The 14,076-nt window shown below is 45.1% G+C and overlaps 1 protein-coding gene across 1 annotated transcript in view; it reads right to left on the reverse strand.

The window, feature by feature from the left end:
- MBD3L1 (methyl-CpG binding domain protein 3 like 1) overlaps nucleotides 1-14,076 on the reverse strand; it is a 46,567-nt gene that overhangs the window by 8,190 nt on the left and 24,301 nt on the right. The window lies entirely within an intron of this gene.

The following is a 14,076-nucleotide window of genomic DNA, read 5'->3' on the forward strand; positions in this document are numbered from 1 at the left end:
TCTGGAGTACACAACCGATTCAGACTGGCATAAGAACATATCCAACACTTGGTTTTCATCCAACAAAGGACAGCACCAGTTCCATGGAGAAAGGGAAAACTGATATAAAGTTGGAGCCTCCTGGGACAGGACCAATGAACAGGGACAGGAATCGACCCACCCACCTATTTCCCTGCATATGGTGATCAGTGTGGGCCTTGAGCCTTTCATGGTCCCGCAAATTCAAAGAATCCAACATATGCGGGGCTATCGTGATTCCTCTCTGCTACGTTTTCATATCCAACATATGAAAGCCAAGTGTTGGATATGTGCTTGTGCCGGTTTGAATCGATTGTGTACTCCAGAAAAGCCATGTCCTTTAATCCTCATTTAATACACCCTCTGTTCCTGCCCAACAGGCATTTCCAAGGAGACCTACACCTAAACCAACCTGCTTTATCCACCTCCATCTTCCTTTGAAATTATTGGAGCTTCTTGGACATTGATAACCATACATGGTACTGGTTTCTGGGGCTTCTTGAGATCAGCCAATCTCAGTCCTATTTCTTGTACATTCCTAGGGTCTCTGCTCTGATCCTTTACTTCACCTGAGGGAGGGAGAATTGTCACCCCCAACAATGGGCACAGTCAGAGAATGAGGGTCGGGGAGGATGTTTCAGTGGCCCATGGCTGGTAGAGTTGTGTCTTGGTCAAATCCTTCATGTGTTGCCAGGAAGGGGTGGAGACACCAATTTTCTCTGCAAGGACTGATGGGATTTGGAAGGCTCTTGAAAGTTAAACAATGGGAGGCACATGGAAGTTGAGAGATTTTAGCTTAACTCCATGAATAAGAAGATTATACCATCAACATCAACAAAATCTCATCCAAAAAATGAAGCCATGCAAACTCCAGGAAGATGCTTTGTTTACCCAGATGTGTTTCAGAGTTAAGACAAATTGAAAAGATTGGGTAGCTTGAGTGTTAGGATCATTATGGCTTTAATGAATCCAAAGATAACCATATATAAAATCAAGGCTACCCAATTTTTCCAAATGGGATAAAGGCGCTTAAAAATAAATTTTGTTATTACTGCAAGACAAAAAAATAAGCCATGACTGTTCCCTGCATTATCTCCAATCAAGTATAGGTTTAAGAACAGTGAAAAAAAATTTTAAAAGAATAGTGATATTTACTTACAGATATGCCTTATTCACTCATTTGTTAGAATCATTATTCTCTCCATATTTCTTGTGTATTTCTACACAGTAAAAATAAATTGAATTTTAAAGTAAGTCTCAAGCAGAAAATTATCCAATCCTATTGAGCTCCTAAAAGAAGACAAGGACAGCTATAGGGAAATGCACAATAAATCTCAACTCACTTTCTGCTTGCGATACCCAATAAATTGTCCAAAGGGGTGAACTTCTCTGCCCCTTCTCTGTAAGCAACTATGTAAACACTTGAAAAGTCCAATCTCATTGCATTTGGAAAATATTGAGCGAAAACTGGTGATGACTGAAAGTGAAAATTTGATCGGTTTGTGAATGTGCTTTTCTTACTGCTTGCACGTTTTAAAGTGTGTCTGTGTGTGTGTCTGCATATGTGCCTATGTGTGTGTTACACTGTGGGTTGTTGTATCTTGTGGGTTGAATAGCAAACTTGACTCTGCTGAGGTTTAGGCTGGATCAATTCTCCCGAGGCTTCCCCCTCTGGTGGCTTCACCTGTCACCTTCCAACAGAAATAGAACAAAGCCTTATGTGAAATTTAACATTTTTAAGATGCTTTAAAAAAAGCAAACACACACAGACAAAATTCACTTCATAATATTTTATTCAAACTAAGAAATCCAAAATATTGTCATTTCACTATTAATAAACAAAAGAGTGCTGAATAAGATATGTTATATCCTTTCCTGATATTGAGCTTTGAAATTCAGTGTGCAGTTCACAGTTAGACCATATTTCATTTTGAAATTTATATCAGGTTTATTTGATGTATTAGTTAGGGTTCTCTAGAGAAACAGAATCAACAGGGAACACTTGCAAATATAAAATTTATAAAAGTGTCTCACGTGACCGCAGGAACACAGAGTCCAAAATCCACAAGGCAGGCTGTGAAGCCGACGACTCCGATGGAGGGTCTGGATGAACTCCACAGGAGAGGCTCACCAGCCAAAGCAGGAATGGGGCCTGTCTCCTCTGAGTCCTCCTTAAAAGGCTTCCCGTGATTAGATTTAGCATCACTAATTGTAGAAGACCCTCCCCTTTGGCTGATTACAAATGGAATCAGCTGTGGATGCAGCTGACGTGCTCATGACCTAATCCTATGAAATGTCCTCATTGTAACAGACAGGCCAGTACTTGCCCAATCAGATAAACAGCTACCACAACTTGGCCGAGTTGACACATGTCCCTAACCATGACACTTGATCTGTATATAGTGTTCTAGTTTGCTAGCTGCCGGAATGCAATATACCAGAAATAGAATGGCTTTTTAAAAAGGGAATTTAATCAGATGCTAGTTTATAGTTCCAAGGCCAAGAAAATGTCCCAATTAAAACAAGTCTATAGAAATATCCAATCTAAGGCATCCAGGGAAAGATACCTTGGTTCAAGAAGGCCGATGAAGTTCAGGGTTTCTCTCTCAAGTGAGAAGGCACATGGTGGACACAGTCAGGGTTTCTCTGTCATCTGGAAGGGCACATGGCGAACACAGCGGCATCTGCTGCCTTTCTCGTGGCTCTACAAAAAAGGACTCTCTCCAAACTGTTTCCTCCTTTAAAGGATCCCAGCAAGCAACTCTACCTTTACCCACTTTAATGGGTGGAGACACACCTCCGTGGAAATCATCTAATCAAAAGTTACCACCCACAATTGGGTGGGTCACAGCTCCATAGGAACAATCAAAATGTTCCCACCCAGCAATACTGAATGAGGATTAAAGGACATGGCTTTTCTGGGGTCCACCACAGATTCAGACCGGCACATATAGATTTCCTAAGACCTAGAGATATGAGGAATCACAGACCCTAGTTGTACAATCCTATCATACTAACTTTCATTACCTGAATCAAATATCAGCTTTTAGGGTAAAAATTTACTCTGAAATGGAATAAAAAGTTTAAGCTTATTCCTTTTATTGCTGAGCAGAATTCCACTTCAGGTAGGGGCCACATTTTTTTTCTTCCATTCACCCACTGAAAACATTGGTGTCCGCACTGATGTATTTTGAACACCATTTTCATTTCTCCCGGGGAAATATCTCAAAGTGGGAATTCTGGGTGGATTGCTTATTTATGAGAACTTTCTAAAGGAACTTCTAGTTTCTCTGATGTTGTACCTTTTTGTATTCACACCTGCAAAGGATGAGTAGTCCAACTGCTGCACAACCTTTGGTCATTAATTTTCATTGTGACCATTCTAATGAGTGTGAGGTGGTATATCACTCGGGGGGGGGGGCTGTTGTAAAACTCTTGTGGCTAGCAATATTGAAAAGCTTTTCACACGCTTCATTATTTTCCTCTGTTGAAGTGCGTTTTCATAGCCTCTTCTTTTTTGATGTGGGTTGTTTGTTTCCTAATCAGTTGAGTTTTGAGAGTTCTTTCTCCATCCTGGTTAAGATTCCATCACTGGTATGTGATTGGCAAGAATCTCTCCACACACGTAGCTTGTCTTAACCTTACCTCATCATCGTGTTTGGCAGATGGTACAAGATCCCTGGCAGTTCTTCCCTTTACCCAAGCAATGTCAGCACTGTGCTCCCTACAAGTATCCTCAATAACTCTTAATGAGAGATATCAAGAAGCAGCAAGAGCCAAAAGCTTATGACGGGGTGTGTCCAATTCTAAATGGTGGAACTAGCAGTGGAGGAGGGTGAAATCAAACTTTCAAGAGACATCTTCAGGTATTGTTAGGTGTTACACAATGAGCATTGCAGTAGATGCTTGGCTCCAGACTCTATGAGGAAAGCAGGGTTCAGAGTGTAAATTCAGAAAAGAATCCCTGCAATTACAGGCCTTCTGACTAGATTTGGGCGAATGCCTTGACTAGATTTGGGCAACACAGAGTCACTGTGGGGTCAGCGGCTCTGTATTATGGTTAGAGAAAGAGGATACTCAGAGAAGAAGTCCTTGCTAGGAGCATACTTTCCTTGGGTGCCAGTCCAGTGCTGTCAGGACTGGGGAGCTGTTCTGTCCTTTCTGCATGTGAATAACCCATATTCTCAGCTCTCTTGGCTGCAACAGATTCACCTTCATCATTTGTTTCCCAGATGGTATTGGCAAAGGTAGGTAGGGGGCTCTGGACTTTGAAAAGGGACTGAAACACTTCTGATGAACTAAGTTCAAGCTCACCAAAAACACCAAACCTCATCGCTGAGTGTGAATTACAGGGTTGTCCAGCATCACACTCCCTGATGTAGTTCACAGGAAGTCCCTGGTTCCAGGACAAGCTGACTCTTAGTCATACCTATAGGTAGGCTAAGCTTCTCCGCTACATAAATAAGCTTCACAAGAGCAAGTCTCAAGATCAAGGGCTTGGCCTGTTCATTTGGGTGTCCCTAATGTTTGTCACAGTGTCAGTGGTTTCCCCAGTGGTAAAGTTTAATAGGTCCATCATTTTTCTCCCATCCTTCAAGGGACTCGGCCGCAGTGGTGTCCCACATTCCATTCTTCCATCCCCCTTGGGCTTATTAGTCATATCATGAATAAATGAATGAATGATGAGTTTTTTTGCTGTTGTTGTTGCTTTCATTGACCTTGGGTTCACGCATCACAAATATGATCAGTAACCACTGTGGGTGTCGTCATCATTATCATTCTGAGAAATCGAATAAAGTCCCTGTCAACCCAAGATGGTATGAATTCTCTTCCTCATCGCTGTTGTGCTGAGACACCGAGTGAAGTCTCTGTGGCTCCAAGATGAAGGTAAGATTTCCTGAAGAGAATGACCACCAGGTTCCTTTACCTAAGCACTTCCCTCGTTAGCCACGTCTCCTCCTCCGTCCCCTCCTGTGGTAGTTAGATTCGGTTGTCCACTTGGCCAGGTGAGGGTGCCTAGTTCTGTTGCTGTGGTCATGAGCCAATGGTACATGAACCTCATCTGTTGCTCATTACATCTGCAGTCGGCTAGGAGGCGTGCCTGCTGCAGTGAATGATGTTTGACTTAATTGGCTGGTGCTTAAATGAGAGAGCTCAATGTAGCACAGCCTAGCAGCTCAGCATTCCTCATCTCAGCACTCTCAGCTCAGCCCAGGCCTTTGGAGATGCAAAAAAGGAATGATCCTGTGGAAAGATGTTGGAACCCAGAGGCCTGGAGAGAAGGCCAGGGGAGATCGCTCCGTGCCTTCCTGCATAAGAAAGAACCTAAGTTGAAAGTTAGCTGCCTTTCTTCTGAAAAACTATACATCAACTAAATAAATCCCCTTTTACTGAAAGCCAATCCATCTCTGGCGTGTTGCATTCCAGCAGCTAGCAAACTAGAACACCTCCTTTCCGGGTATTTGGGAGTTTACCTACAGAATGCATCGATTTGAAATCTGCCTGTCCGTTGAGACAATTCCAGAAGTGAACGATAAGCTTCGTTTCCAGAAAAGGAAATACAATGTAAATACACGCCTCCCCCGCCCACCAGAACCTCAGCCAAATTTGCGAGTCAGTCTGAAGTTCTTTCCAAAAGAAAATTTCCTCTCCAGAAAAAAAAACAAGACGTCGTGGCATCCCTGGGCCACCGGAGCCTCGGCCTGATTTCCAAGTCCCTCAGTGCCTCCCGCTCCCTCCTCCACGCGCAGGCCTCTGCCAGCCTGTCCCGACCACGTCCAGAACTTTCCCAGTCCACATGAACCCCCAGAAAGTTTTCTGCGCCCTTCCCCCATATCCCACCCCCACCCAGGAACCTGAAACCTGCCGGAGCTGGCCAGACAGACCCTAAGGAGAACTGTTTCCTGCCAGGCAGCAGGGCTGCAGTCCCCCACAGCCTCCTGGAAACATTCTCCAAGCTTCCCCTCCACGGACAGGTTCGGGCCATGCCGGGGAGCCCGGGTGCTTGAATGAAAAGCATTCAAGGCCAGAAGGGGCGTCTGGAATCGCGCTGCCTATCGGTGCCGGTTCGGGGGCGCCACCTGGCAGCCGCTTTTATATGGGCATTATATCCTGCATGGGCAGGATTTGGGCAGGCCGCGGTTAAGGAAGGGGTGAGGCCGTGGAAGCGACCTCGGACCACTTCAATGGCTGGGAGGCGCTGCAAGGGCTGCCTGGGGGTGGGGGTGGGGGCTGGAGGTTTGGCAGGGCGGGTGGGGACCCGGGCCCCTGTAGATCCCAAGGCAGACCGGGCCAACTCGACCCAACCCGGGTCCCTCTCCCTCCGTCCCGGTGGCCGCCCCTCCGGGGGGTCTGTGCCCACGTCCCACAGCCTTCGCGGAATCCCGCCCTCTCTCCCACAGGGTAGACCTCATTTTGAGTCCACTCGCCTCGGTGGAACGCGTTTCACTGTGCATGCACGTCGGACTCACGCGAGGCGAGCCATGAGGGCTCCCCTGCCGTTGGTTCATCAGCGGGCAGGGTACCTGAATACGCATATAAACACAGGCGCTCCCCAGCCTCGCCTGCGCCTCCGCCCAGTGTGCCAGGTCTCCCTCGGTCTCTGTCCACCCTGAGGCTTAAAGGGCCTCTTTGTTTTTGTTGGCACAGGTTCTGCCTTTCTTGGGGGGGCACCGAGTCATTCACATTCTTTCCCTGCCAGGACCGCTCTCACCGTTTTATCGGATTTAGATCTCGCGCCACACTCCTTAGCGAACCCGCTTGCTTTAGTTTTCGCTTGTGTCATCTTGATGCTTTCCATTAGGGAACTCGAATAGCATCTAACCCTTCCGCCCTCCGCCCCGCTCCCCCTCCCCTTCCCTCTGACCGTGTGGTCTGGTCGTTCTCGTGGGGGTCCTCCAGCGGAGAACCCGTGATGTCCAGTGAGCACTCCCTCCTGAGTGGGTTGCGTCTGGTGCGCCATGTCGTGGCACTGACCACTTGGTAGAGCCCGTGAATCCTTCCGTCTTGGGGTGCCTCTTTCTGGACTTAGGGGACAGAGAAAGGGACTGGGTCTGAGAGAGTCATCCTGCCCATGGAATCGTGCCCGCCCTCACCCCCTCTCACTGTGGGCTTAGGGCCCTAGAGGTCACCCTGGCTTCCTTCCCGGCGCGCACTGGCCTCCTCCGCAGTTGAGAAACCACGTGGATTCCATTTGGCATCTGCGTCGCCGTCCTCGCCCAGACAAACCTGTCCTTGTCCGTCGCGGGGACCAAGGGAGGCTGTCCCTCTGTCCAGCGCGGCCTTGTTTCCCTGGCCTGTCCGAAAGCCATGTGTGACTCTCTTCCGAGACGGGGTGTCCGGGACGCGGCGCCCCACGCGCGCGGGGTTCTGCTTGCGGGAAACCACATCTTATTAACACTGAAATCCGACAAGAGCGCGGTGGTGGATCAGCCGAGAGACGGTAAGGACGGCGCTAGAGGAAAATAGGAATAAAAGAACAGAAATGAAGCTGTCATCTTCCTGCCTGCCCTGTGCCTCCAATATAGCCGAGCCCTGCATCTGCGCCCCGGCGCCGGCCTGTCCCGAAAGATACGGGTCCCTTGGAAGCCGAGTGTCTAGACATGCCTCAGTCTTGTGCGTCTCCCATGACGCCGCGCGCTGTGGTTTGTCCTGGGTGGATTCCTCCACACTCAGGAAACCTCCAGGTTTTCCTTGACGCTCATGATTTCAACATTGGGGTTCCGGTGGCTCTCGTGGCTGCAGGTGTCTCTTTTAAGATTTCCTGTCACTGCGTGAGGGACTCTGGTTTGAAAGGTATGCCTGAGATGTGCATGGAGCCTTCTGGAGGAGAGCCTTCTCCTTTGTGTCTTCCCATCCCCCCGAAGACCCCTTAGTATGTAGGTTCACCTCCCTTCCATCAAGTTCAGGGTCAATGGTTGGAGCCTCTCTCCCCATCCTCTCGCCTCCCCGGGTGCGCCCTGGTACTGAACTTGTAGTCAGGTCTCGATTTCTTTGGACCAGATCCGAAACGAGCTGGGCCGAGCCTTACAAAGGCTCCACACTCTTGGTAACCCTGGACCTCGTTCTGGTCTCCATGGTCGGCGAGGCCATACAACCCGCAACGAGAGGATAAGAGGGTCCTCTCCCAGGTCAGTGCACGAGTCCTAGGGATCGCTCGGGCCCTGCTCCACGCGCTTTTCCCTCTTCCACGCTGCCGCTCGGCCTCTTCGCCTCGCGGTGCACACTGGCGAATGCTCGTGAGCCCCCTCCTTGGGAGACCCGGGACCCCTCGCGCCAGACTTGAAGGCCAGGAGATGGTGGCCCCGACTGGCCCGCGCCCTGGCAAAAGGTTTTTTGGGGTGCGCTCGGGTGTCCTTGGGTCATCACCCGCCCCAAACTCTGGGAAATTTTCCATTCCCGCACCCTGAATGAGCCCGGGCCAGGGGTCCCCAAAACCCCCGGGAAATATCCAAGGCGCCTTTGGGGGTCAGCTTCGGGGAGCAAGTCATCGGTGGGGAGGCCGCAGGGTCGGCTGGTTACAAGCTCTGGCCCACCTGGTCCAAGGTTTGCTTTCCGAGGTGGGTGGGGAGAGAGCACTGTGTCCCGGAGTCCCGCCACGTGACTTCGACGTCAGACTCTATGCACAACCCGCCACAGTTCATGTTGGTGGTCGAATGCCATCTGGAGGCCGCTTCACTATTATTATTATAATTATTATAAATGGTATCTTATTGTGCTGGTTAATGAAATTTTATTGAGATATAGTCACATATCATATAATCATACAAGGTATACATCAGCGGTTCACAGCATTATCATATGGTTGTGCATTCATCACCACACTCAAGTTTTTAAACATTTTCATGACTCCAAAAAAAAAGAATAAAAATATAAATATAAAAGAATACCCAACATTCCATACCCCTTTATCCTCCCTTTTATTTATTGATTTTTTAATCTTTATTTTCTTACTCATCTGTCCATACACTGGATAAAGGGAGTGCAGTCATGAGATTTTCACAATCACACGGTCACACTGTAAAAGCTATATAGTTATACAGTCATCTTCAAGAATCAAGGCGACTGGATTACAGTGCATCAGTTTCACTATTCCCTTCTAGCTCGTCTAATACACTAAAAACTAAAAAGGGATATGTATATACTGCATATGAATAGTCTCCAGAATGATGTCTCAACTCTGAAATCTGTCAGCCACTGAAACTTTACTTTGTTTCATTTCTTTTCCTCCTTTGGGTCAAGAAGCCTTTCTCAATCCCATGATGCCAGTGTCAGGCTCATACTCAGGAGTTCTGACCCAGGTTGCCGGACAGATTGACACCCCCGGGGGTCATGTCCCACATGGGGGGTGGGGGGTGGGGGGTGGGTAGGGCAGTGAGTTTTTCTGAAGTGTTGGCTTAGAGAGAGAGGCCACATCTGAGCAAAAAAAAAGAGTTTCTCTGGGGGGTGACTCTTAGGCTTAATTATAAGAAGGCTTAGCTCCTCCTTTGCAGGAATAAGTTTCATAAGGGCAAGCTCCAAGGCTGAGGGTTCAGCCTGTTAAGTGGGTAGTTCCCAATGCTTGTGAGATTATCAGGAATTCCCCCAGGTGATGAAGTTTAACATTTCCGTGTTTTCCCTCAATTCCTGTAAGGAACTTTTCTGATACTTCATTTTCTGCCCAGATCACTCTGGTATGTATCAGGGCATCACATTAACCAGTACAAACCAACAAGATTTCACTCCCTATTCAAGGTTCCAAGTTATTTTTGGTATTCGAATAATCTGACCCTACAGGTTAAATTAGATAGTGTGCTACAGAAAATATAAATTTTGCACCAAATAAAGATCTTATCCTTTGGTCTCACACAAAAGTTGAACTTTTAAAACACAGTCAGTATCAATCATTCTTTACCCTTTAGCGTAATTACCTTAGTCCTAACCAGATCAGCTTCATTCATATCTCCAAATGAAATCTGATCTATTCTTTTAGCTTTTTTTAACAGTTGCTGTATAGGGTAGTGCTGACTAGCTATAGAATGCTAGCTCTGAGTCTCAGGTGTCTGGAGTTCCAGAGAATGACCAGGTTACACACAAAGAGCTCAGCATTACAGAATTTAGAACTAACAGTTAAAACTCAGCAATAGATGTGACTGCTGTAAGAGTTTACAATCTAGGAGCCTGTACAATAGCCTTCACCTGATAACCCATGCTCTCGAATTCAATTCTCACTATAACTTGCACATTATAGTCCATATCAGTGAGGTGTTATAATATTTGCCTTTTTCTGTCTGATCTATTTCACTCAACATGCTGTCCGTAAGGTTCATCCACCTAGTTGCATGCATGCCTCACGACTTCATCTTTTCTTGCAGTTGGCAGCCTCTTTTAAATTATTTTGTTGGGCAGTGCAATGGTGGCTCAGTGGTAGAGTTCTCACCTGCCATGCCGGAGACCAGGGTTCAATTCCCGGTGCCTGCCCATGCAAAAATATATGTATGTCGTTTCGTCCCGTGCTCCTGCGAAACTAGCATGGAAAGTGAGACAGCCGCCGTGAAAGGGACGCTGTTCCAGCATGCCGGCAGCGTTAAGCTTTGGGGGCTACCAGCTGAGGCTGCTGTGGGGCCCCCCCTCGCGGCCACTCTAACCTAGATGTCACATGATATCTAGCCTTTAAGAACAATTAGCTATTTAATTGTTAGTAATTAAACTAACAATTAGCTAGTTTAGGGAACTAGTTTCCCTAAACGGAAGCTACTCTGGCAGCAAACAGGATTCTTAGAACTCTCTGAGCTGCCTCTGTTGGTGGTTCCATCCGTTCTAAAATAGCAGTCCGTGGTGCGTGACAGGCACGTGCCCTTTCGCTGTCATGAAATTGTGCATCAAACTGGGGTGTTGTGCACTCAAGTCTTGAAGCCTAAAGCTGCATCTAGCTCAATCAGAAATTGCTCAGGAAAGTCAGTCTCAGTATCTTCAGTTGTGGAATCTTTAAAGATCCGCCCCCCACCCCCTCCCGCCCTGGCCCCATTGACTGGGTGCTGGATATTCCCAGCCATTCCATTCAAGGTCCTGGGGCTGTTGGTCACAGCTGATGCTTTACTCCACTAGTGCTCTCTACTCTTCAAAAATGCTGAAGTTATTGTGTTGTGGGGCTGGTGCACTATAGGAGGTATGGGTGTAACTTCGGATTCAATATGGATAAAGTCGTTTGGTGGTGTTACAAATAGTGGCATGGAAGTCCGAGAGGTTGAAACTATTGCTACTGATTCCTCCTCCATTCTTGCAGTGAGTTTGGCTTCCAAACAAAATGCAGATCAAACATATAAATAGTCCAAACAGGACTGCTGGGATCAGTACCCGGCAACTCGTCCTACAAATTAGATAGGCATGATAGTATGTATAACCTGCGCTGGATGCCACTTTTCCTAGGGTTAGCCAGTAAATTTTGTATGAGGCTGATGGTATAAGTTCTCCAATCCCTATAGTTCTGTCTGTGTTTCAAACTAACTCCTTCATCACCCTCAATTCCTTCTATAGTTGGCCTTTCTTCTGCATTGCCTAGTAGTTTTATGTTAGTGTGCTGTATTCTAATCATGCTCATAGGCCTCAGTAATTTTAATCTTTCCCTGTGATTTCCCTGTGATTTAAGGCTTTAGCCGACTTCTAAACTTGTTTAGACCAACCTTTCAAATATACGTTATCTTTTAGTGTTCTCAATTTTCCCATTACATCTGTCTATGTTCTCTACTGCAAGTGGCGTTGTATGCTAATCAAAAATTCCAGCATAGTGCTTCATTTTCTGTGCATTTTTGTACTTTCTTTCCTGTAAAATGGCTATTTAGATCTGGTTCTATTATCAGAGGTTTTCTATAACATTTATCCATGTTTCAAGAGCTTTAATAGCTGTTTTCTGATGATTCTTTTTTCATAGAAAAGGCATTCCAATCGTAACCATGTGTCAGCTATAGTACAAGAGTGAATCTTGTTTTCTGTTAGTGGCATTGAACCTGCATAGTCAATTTGAATTATTTGAAATGCTGTATCTGGTTTTTGTTTGTCAGATCTGTTTTTGTGCTTTAAATTTTTACAGATCTCTCATTTGTGAACAATGTCTCTTACAGTGTGTGTATGTGTGCACATTTCTCTTTTGTATCAATTTCACTGGTGTCCTGTCTGTTCATGTATACGTTTGTATATTTTTCTCCATGGTATTATATCATCTTTTTTCTGCATTTTCCATTCTTTCTTTTCTTTTTTTTTTTATCAACACCTAGCTGTTTTATCCCATATTTCTTTGCCCCAAATGCCATGGTCATTACTTTTTTTTTACTTACTTAGTTTCCACGATACAGACCATATTACTACTTTGTTAGCTAATCCATGATTCTGTAAATTTGTATTTTTTTCCATATTCTGCATTAGCAGTTGTTAAATTGCCATCCGCATTGCTACTTATTCTGCATATTACGCTTAATGCTCTGTTTCTCCCCTAGAGCTTTCGCCTCTTTGGGTCTCAGATCTACAATCTTCTTTTCCAAACTACTCCAGAGGAGATCACGATGGCTTCACTATCTGTATCTTCACTGCTTCAGGGTAGAGTGGTTCCCATTGCCCAAATGCCTGTGCCTGGATTCACTCATTCCTCAGAAACTCTATCAAGGCTGATGTTGGCAATGCTGAGATTTCTTCAATAAAAGCACAAGGTCATTGGCCCATGTGAACATCCCACTCAGAAATAGACCATTTCCAAATGAGAACCAGTTGATTAGGCACAATTCCTTTGTGCACATTTGGCATTTGCATACCTGTGCCAGTATGTGTGGTAGGTTTCCTAGCCACATGTTTGTTTTTCTACTAACGGCTCTGTATACTGTACTGCTTCACACAAGGCCAGGCTTTCTTTTCTAATGGAGAATTATGTGGTCAGAACCCATGGGTATATTCTAGTTCAGAAACCTACTAAACAGAATTTAAAGTCTTTTGGTGCCTCGGTCCATAATAACCAAATGGATTTATTATCTAGTACTACTGGTGCTAAGACTAAGTAAATTGTTGTAATTCCAATTCCTATTCTTCTCCCCAGGTATAGGTTTTCTTTTTCCTTGTTGTTTCACAAATGTGCGTCAACAGTATACTTCTGTGGGGTATATGCTCTTTCCAATAGCCAAATAAATCTATCACTTCTTGCGTGTGTCTCTTACTTTGTGTTGAATGGCTGTAACTGCTGTAATTCATTTATGATAGTTTGTCTTTCTGAGGACCAGTGTATTCCTAAAAAATTATAGTAATAGCTGGTCCTTGCACCTTATTAGGATTTATAGTTCAAAATCCTTCTATCAGACAGAAAATTATTTTAAATTTAATGCTCTCTTGTTCTTGTCTGCCTAGCCCAATGATAATGTCATCAACGTTAGATATGGTAGTCTCTTGGCATGGATATATGTTAAAAATATATGTAAATCTTGTATAAACATGTTGTGTGCTATTACCGTGCTATCAGTATTTCCTGTGGTAAACTACTGAACATATATTGCCTTTCTTCCCATGAAAATGCTGTCATGGGTTGACTTTGACTAGCAATTGGTATTGCAAAGAACATATCATTCAGGTCTATGATTGTGTGCCATGTGCTTTTCCTTGTACTAATTTTAATTTGTGTGCCAATATCTGGTATTTCTACTTCCAGTTTAGGACTATTTTTTTTGAGATTTCTAAAATTTACAGTTAATCTATAAAATCCACTTGGTTTTTTTTTAATTGGCGAAATAACATTACTTATAAAGTGAGATGGTGGGGATTATATGCCTTCTTCCAGTAGTGCTCGTATATTTTTAGTAATATCCTGGAAACTTCCTTTTAAATTATATTGTGGGGTATTAATTACTCTACACCTGGTAACATGATCAGAGTCCACGTAGCCTCTGCTAATGCAGTTGTAATAAACTCTTTATTTCCATTTACATGTAGTGCTATAATGTACATTCCTGTGTGGGTTTGAAAAGGCTTATGTACCCTAGAAAAACCATGTTTTAATCCTAATCAACCTTGTGGGAGCAACAGTTTCTTCTAATGCCTATTCAG

The sequence above is a fragment of the Tamandua tetradactyla genome, chromosome 11 (genome assembly GCF_023851605.1).
Source record: "Tamandua tetradactyla isolate mTamTet1 chromosome 11, mTamTet1.pri, whole genome shotgun sequence".
Classification (NCBI taxonomy): domain Eukaryota; kingdom Metazoa; phylum Chordata; class Mammalia; order Pilosa; family Myrmecophagidae; genus Tamandua; species Tamandua tetradactyla.